This window comes from Muntiacus reevesi, chromosome 1 (assembly GCF_963930625.1).
Source record: "Muntiacus reevesi chromosome 1, mMunRee1.1, whole genome shotgun sequence".
Classification (NCBI taxonomy): Eukaryota; Metazoa; Chordata; class Mammalia; order Artiodactyla; family Cervidae; genus Muntiacus; species Muntiacus reevesi.
In genome coordinates, this window is record NC_089249.1 from 38,164,434 (window position 1) to 38,172,242 (window position 7,809).

At 44.7% G+C, this 7,809-nt stretch overlaps 1 pseudogene; it reads right to left on the reverse strand.

Moving 5' to 3' along the window:
- Positions 1–1,742: 1,742 nt before the first annotated feature.
- Positions 1,743–3,056, reverse strand: LOC136159602 (C-terminal-binding protein 2 pseudogene; annotated as a pseudogene).
- Between the last annotated feature and the right edge of the window lie 4,753 nt (positions 3,057–7,809).

The following is a 7,809-nucleotide window of genomic DNA, read 5'->3' on the forward strand; positions in this document are numbered from 1 at the left end:
GTGTTTTTAAATTAAGGTATGTCCATTTTATCAGTGACCTCAGATATGCAGATGACACCACCCTTATGGCAGAAAGTGAAGAGGAACTAAAAAGCCTCTTGATGAAAGTGAAAGAGGAGAGTGAAAAAGTTGGTTTAAAGCTCAACATTCAGAAAACTAAGGTCAGGGTGTCTGGTTCCGTCACTTCATGGGAAATACATGGGGATACAGTGGAAACAGTGTCAGATTTTACTATTGGGGGGCTCCAAAATCACTGCAGATGGTGACTGCAGCCATGAAATTATAAGATGCTTACTCCTTGGAAGAAAAGTTATGACCAACCTAGAAGCATATTAAAAAGCAGAGACATTACTTTGCCAACAAACGTCCATCTAGTCAAGGCTATGAATTTTCCAGTGGTCATGTTTGGATGTGAGAGTTGGACTGTGAAGAAAGCTGAGCTCCGAAAAATTGATGCTTTTGAACTGCAGTGTTGGAGAAGACTCTTGAGAGTCCCTTGGCCTGCAAGGAGATCCAACCAGTCCATCCTAAAGGAGATCAGTCCTGGGTGTTCATTGGAAGGACTGATGCTGAAGCTGAAACTCCAATACTTTGGCCACCTCATGCGAAGAGCTGACTCATTGGGAAAGACCCTGATGCTGGGAAAGATTGGGGGCAGGAGGAGAAGGGGACAACAGAGGATGAGATGGCTGGATGGCATCACCGACTCGATGGACATGAGTTTGGGTAAACTCCAGGAGTTGGTGATGGACAGGGAGGCCTGGCATGCTGCAGTTCATGGGGTCGCAAAGAGTTGGACACGACTGAGCGACTGAACTGAACTGATGTCCATTTTCAGACATAACAGTATGGCGCACTTAATAGACTCCAGTTCAGTGTAAACATAGCTTTTGTATTCACTGGGAAACCAAAATCCATTTGACTCACTTTATGGCAATACACCCTTTATTGTAGTGACCTGGAACCAGACCCATAATATCTCCAAGGTATAGTTGTATTTGTTAGCTTTTCTTTAAAAAGTTTTTACTTATGAACATATACACTTTTTTAAAATTTATTTTTAATTGGAAGATAATTGCTTGACAATGTCATGCTGGCTTCTGCCATACAACAATGTGAATCAGCCATAAGAATACTCTCCTCTCTTAGAGTCTTCCTCCTACCCCTGCATCCCACCCCTCCAGGTTGTCAGAGAGCACTGAGCTGAGATCCTTGTGTTAAACAGCAACTTCCCACTAACTATCTATTTTACACTTGGTAGTGCATATATGTCAATGCTACTGTCACAATTTGTCCAACCCTCTCTTTCCCCTGCTGTGTCCACAAGTCTCTTCATTTTTTTTAAAAATTCTCAATATTTTATTTTGATGTTTGGAACTCTTGATGCAACATTCTAGAGCAAGGTCCTGAACAGGACCTCTTGTGCCCAAGGGACGGATAAAGGAAAAAGATCTATTTATTCTTTGTGATTTGATGCACAGATGAAAAACTTAACACGCAATAACAGAAGTTGGTCGTTAATAAATTACACCCTAGTCTCTTTCAGCGCTTCTGCAAGCAGACATCTTCAGTTTTCCCATATCTCGACTTCTAGCTCTTTTGTAGTTGTAACACTGCAACATCAATGATGCATATGTCCAGAATCAGTTAAAAAGACTGTCAAATTCCTTTTCTCTTAGTTCATTTATTTTTCACTGTCTTGGTCCCAGGTGCATCCGAATGATTACCTTCGTCACTTGCTGCTATTGCTTATTGGGGTGCTCTCGATTGTCCCCGTATTTCGTGGGCGGGTTGGGAGAGGGAGTTTGGGAGGGATGTGCCAGTGTGGGGAGGCTGTGGATCACCAGGATGCCTCTGGGATTGATCCCTTCCTTGGCAGCAGGAAGTCCTCCAAGAGCCACGCCCACAGTCCTGGCGAGTAACTGTATGTGGCACCATTCAGCTCTGGATGAACTGCTTGCTGATCTATTGCTGACCAGGGAGCTGTTGTGATGGAGTTCCTTGTTCACACAGTTTATTAAGCTCTCTGGGATGCGACCTGTGGTAGCCCATCGGATCTCAGTGGCAGCCGCCTCCCTCATCTCCAGTGAGGCTTGCTCACTCTACCAGGCTGTGTGGGGAGTACAGATGAGATTCGGTGCATCTTTCAAGGGACGCTGAGCAAAGCTGAAAGGCTCCGACTCGTGCACCTTGAGGGCTGCCCCTCATATCCTGCCTTCTATGAGGGCTTGGGCTAAGGCTTTCTCATCCACCAGTCTGCCGCTGGGAGGGCTCCTTGCCTCATCTTCTTTGCCTTATTTTTATAGTGAAGTCACTGATGAGGTGGTGATGTTCGTTGGGATTGCAGTGCAGGGAGACCCAGTAGCTCTGGAACAGAAAGTCCTGCAGGGTATAGACTACACCCCCAGGGACCGCTCCACCCCATCCTGCAAGTAGGGGTTATTAAATTGGACGCTGAATCCAAAGGCCTTGGCTCGAATCGCAGCTGCCTGGCCCATTGTGACCGAAGCCAGTGAGGCCCAGTGTCTTCCCGCGGATGTGCGCCCCCCGCCCCCACGCCCGAGACAACCTCCCAGATCTGCTCGACGCTCTGCACCCGCGAACCTTCACGCAACGCCTGTTACAGCCAGATGTTCCGCCCGGACAGATTAAGGATGTGGCAGATGGTTGAGTCCGCTGTCTCTTCCGCTGCTGCGTACAGGATGTTGCGATCCCGAGTTCACCCGCAGCCTTGACGCTGACGTTGTCGTAGCCGCTGCCTGTCTGCACAATCACTCTCAGGGCCTTGAACTTCTCCGGGTCCTCCCTGGTGAGCGTGATGGTGTGGTACAGCATGGCGCCAACCGCCTCGTTTAAAACCTTCTCGTGGATCTCCTGAGTGAACTGTGCATCACAGAAGGCCACAGTGGCCAGGTCCTTCAGGATGGACTCTCTGCCAGCCAGAAGCGCCACCAGGGGGCGGGGAGCAGGGGGCCGTTCATGATCTGGGGGCGGACACCTTCACAAATTCTGTCCAATCGCTGTCGCTTGCCTTTGTGTTTATCCACAACGGTCATTCCTTAGCGAGCTTTGCACCTCTCTGATTCAAAAGGCAAAGCCGTCCTCTAAGAGCTTAGGGGCGCTTGCAGGAATCTGCAGGCAATGCGCCACTGCGGGCCCAACATAGATTTGTCCACAAACCCTGTAGTTCACACGATGGGCTGTCTTTTTTAAGAGAATCCAGCTTCATTGGTTCAAAACCGTTTAAGGCGACGAAACCCTTGTCCTGGGAAGCCGGTGTCCACCACAAGGGGCTTCCACATGGGAGGTGCTGCGGCGGCGGCAGCTGCGTGGGGCTCGGGTCAGCACGGCGTGGCTCCTGACTCCGTCCCTCGCTCCTCAGGCCACCGCCGGCTCCTCTGGGCCGCTTCCTGGTCACCTTAAAACGACCCTCAAGTCTGTTCTTTCTGTCTGCATCTCTTCCTACCCTGCAAATAGCTTCGTTGGTACCATTTTTCTAGATTCCACATATATGTGTTAATTATACGATTTTTGTTTTTTCCAACTTACTTCTGTATAACAACGTATACAACTTGTTTTACAACTTCTGTATAACAACTTACTCTGTATAACAGGCTCTACATTCATCCACCTCAATACAATTGACCAAATTCATTCCTTTTTATGACAGTGATATTTCACTGTATATATATATATGTATACCTATATACCACAACGTTGTTATCTATTCATCTGTTGATGGACATCTAGTTGTTAGCTTTTTAAAATGGATATATTGTTTTTATTTATTTTCTTATCTAAATAAATATATATTTTATACCTAATTTTATATTTTTAAGTTTGCTTTTTTCCCCCCTAAAGTGCCAACAAATTGCATAAGCTTTTGGTTCCATGAAAATTGTATGTTTCCCACCTCTATTATATTACGCATCAGAGACACTAAAGATGTTGATCCACACTAGAGTCATCTTTCTGGAAGGATATATTTAGGGCCTCTCCTGAGGGGCTTCAGCCCCCGAAATGTGAGTATATGAAAATAAGCCTTCATCTGTGGAATTTCAATCCCCTGCTGACAAAGCTACATATACTGTACTTCAACTCTCTTCTCATATAATCACGTCTCTCATCTTTCTTTTTCATTTGTGTGGCTTCATCCTAGTCTTCCAGTTGATAACATTTGATTCAGTGCTTTTATATCCCATCATGTGACTTTTCCTTCTCCAAAGAGGTCATATGCCTGACTCCCAGCCACCCCTGCAGAAAGGTCCCAAAACTGCTCATGAAACATGGTTTCATACTTCAATCTCTAAATAAATAGTTAATAGAACCCTTCATCCTGCTTCTTTGCTAGCTACTGCTATGAGGGACTCATGAGATCTTATTGTCCATCCCCACCAGAGCAAGGAAGTCTGTACAAATCCTGTTTCTCCACAGGGCATCCTGAGAAAGAAGAGAAACCTCTTCTATCAAAATTTGGAACTGGAATCTCAAACACTTATAACAATGTTCTCTGCTGCTTGACTTGACCCATGGAATCATAACAAAGAGAGAATTAGTGTTTATTTAACTCAATTACTGCCTGGTTTAAATGGTTTTCTGTGAGTGAACAGGAAAATTAACCACCATTCTCAACATTGTTTTTAAGGCAAATTGTGCTCTTACATTACAAATAACTGGCTTAATAAGTGATGGTTGGAGCACAAACTGTTGGTGCGTTGAGTAAACAAACTATTTCTTTTCAGTTTGTGAAGTTAAAATTCTTCCACTATTTCTGTAATTGGAGCTGGTTGCAGCATAAAGCAGCAGACCACTGACCACCTAGGTGTCACTATGGCTAATTATTAAAATGAATCCAGGTACATGGTATTTACCATCCTTCATCACCTTTGTTTCTCTTTTAAAGTACAGAGCAGACAAGATTCACTTAATTTCTGCAAAAAAGCTTGTAATAAAGAAGAACTTTTGTGTTCTATTATACGTTGATCACTAGAGTCATGGTGCCTGTAAGTTTATATTATGCACAATGGTCCACCTCTGGGAACACTGCCTCCTAGGTAAGGAGCATTATACCTTTTGTTCACAGCAAACATCCTGACCAGCCCTACTTGGGAATGAATACAGGAAGGAAGAAATTAACACATCCTCTCTGGAGACTGACCAGAAGCAGGAAATGTTTGACTTTACTTTTTCCTCTTTTAGTACAAAAGAAGTCTGAATTCTAGTTCAGGCAAGATGGTTCTTTGGGACACAAAGATCTGCCTGCTTTCTGAATCAAGTCGCTATTCCTTGCCCCAACAGCTCATCTCTAGATTTACTGGCCGGCTGTGTGCCTTACAGAAACTGTTTGGACTTGATAACAGGTTCAGAAGTTGCAAAAACTTTCATTTCCTTTTTGCTGCTGTGGTCTCTGGGGATCACCCATTGCATTTTGTTTGAGTGAAAGTGTTAGTTGCTCCGTCGTGTCTGACTCTTTACTACCCCATGGACTGTAGCCTGCCAGGCTCCTCTGCCCATGGGATTCTCCAGGCAAGAATACTAGAGTGGGGAGCCATTCCCTTCTCCAGAGCATCTTCCCAACCCAGGGATCAAACCCTGGTCTCCTGCATAGCAGGAAGATTCTTTACCATCTGAGTCACTAGGGAAGCCCAGTTTTTTTGTTTAATGTTGCCCTAATCTGAGATTCAGTGCAGTAGCTCAGTGGAAGATCCAGGCCTGACCTGGGGAAGAAGGACAGAGACCACTTCTTTCAGTGCATTGCATGAGTCTCTTTTCAAGTCATCTAAAGCTGCCTTGAGCTGCTTCAGCTCCCCACTGCCCATTAGTTTTCATTCAAGGATGTAGAACTAAGCCTTACGATGACATCTTGCCCAGTGCCACGCAAAGCATGATACTCATATCAGCAGTGGTCTGCAAACTGCTACCAGTCAAGGACAAAAGAAATACAGAAATCAAGAGAATGTTTTTAAAACAAAACCTTGTACAGTCAGCTGACATTGCTGTGCAACATCACATCTAAGTATATTATCAGTCATTTCATTAGACAGGAAACATCCACTTTGGTTGCTATCAAACTCACCAAGTGAGTTACCTGTGATGTCAAGCACAGTAAGACTGTGTGTTGATCTGCAAGAGAGTAGAAGTGAAAAAAAAATTTTTTTTAAACCAGTTCTCCATGATAGTTTTTAACGCTTTGGTCTAGGTTACCAAAAGGGCACTGGGAGTCAGGGAAATTTTAATGAATGCAAGTTGTAAAGAACTGGGACCTCTGTGGATATAGTCCTGATTTCTGTGCAGACTCAGATAACTCTCCAGCTTCGTCATGCCCGTAGACTTGAATAAGTGTACTAGGGCTAAGATGTGCCTGGTCCCAGCTTGGATAATGTATGTGTGTGAAGTCACTTCAGTCGTGTCGACTCTTTGCAACCCCAAGGACTGTAGCCCGCCAGGCTCCTCTGTCCATGGAATTCTCCAGGCAAGAATACTGGAGTGGGTTGCCATTCCCTTCTCCAGGGGATCTTCCCGACCCAGGTATTGAACACAGGTCTCCCACATTGCAGGCAGATTCTTTACCATATGAGCCACCATGGAAGCCCAGCTTGGATGATATTCCATGATAAACAGCCTCTTCAGAGATTGCGATGCACTTTCCTTCCATCCAGCAGAGCAGAGGTAACTGACGTCCAGTACAGCTCTGGTGTCCAAAAGAAAAGCCACACAGGGACATCTAGTGGCAAGGAGAAATCGCCAACCTGCTCCAAAGGAGTCTAAGAATTTCCAAACCCCAAGCCGCCTGGGGACTTTGAATTCATTTATTGAATTTTACCTCACACTCTAGCAAATTAGTCACTGTGTTTGAAGGAAAGCAGAGGTCAATGTGATGCCCGGCCCCTGAAATGGAGCTGGACACTCCAGCCACCTGTTAGGACATTTCTAACAAGTCTCTGTACATCCAGAATGAAGCAAAGAGTGAAGGCAATAGATAGATTCTTCAGGCAAGAGTGCCAAGGAGAGAACACAGATAGAAGATCATCATTTTACGAACAATTACTTCAATACTGTCTTTCTGGTTGGCTGTGAAATGGACTTAACTGCAGAGAGGCAGAAATGATGCAAGGCTCCAAAATAAACTGAATACATTAAAAACAGTCCTCCAAACTTGCCGGTCTATAAATTAACATCAGCAAAACTCTTAATGAGATTTCCCTGTGAGTTCCCCAGCAAGATGACAAAGCCAAATCAAAGCTAGCCACCCAGACTGATAAAACAAAGGCCTGAGAAGAAGCAGATCTCTCTTGGCATTTAACTGAAAGACTGAAGCTAAAATAAATAAAGTTGTGTCAGACTTTTGCTGTCAAAAGCGGACTCTTACACAGGCTGATACATGTGCAAATACATTCAGTTAGGTCCAAATTAATAGCTGGTAAAAATCATAGTAGATTTTACCATGAGAAACATATCTAAGGTCTATAATTGGTGGGTTTTGCCTTTTTGTGCGTTGCTGTTTAGTCATTCACCAGAAAAGCCCTATACTACAACTCATGTATCATCATATAGTTTTTAAAACGTATCTAATGGAATGGGCTTCCCTGGTAGCTCAGCTGGTAGAAAATCCACCTGCAATGCAGGAGCCCTGGGTTGGGAAGATTCCCTGGAGAAGGGAATGGCTACCCAGTCCAGTATTCTGGCCTGGAGAATTCCATGGACAGAGGAGCCTGACAGGCTACATACACTCAGGCCACGGGGTCGCAAAGAGTCTACACAACTGAGTGACATTCACTTTCACTTTCAATTGATGTAATATCGAAGTTC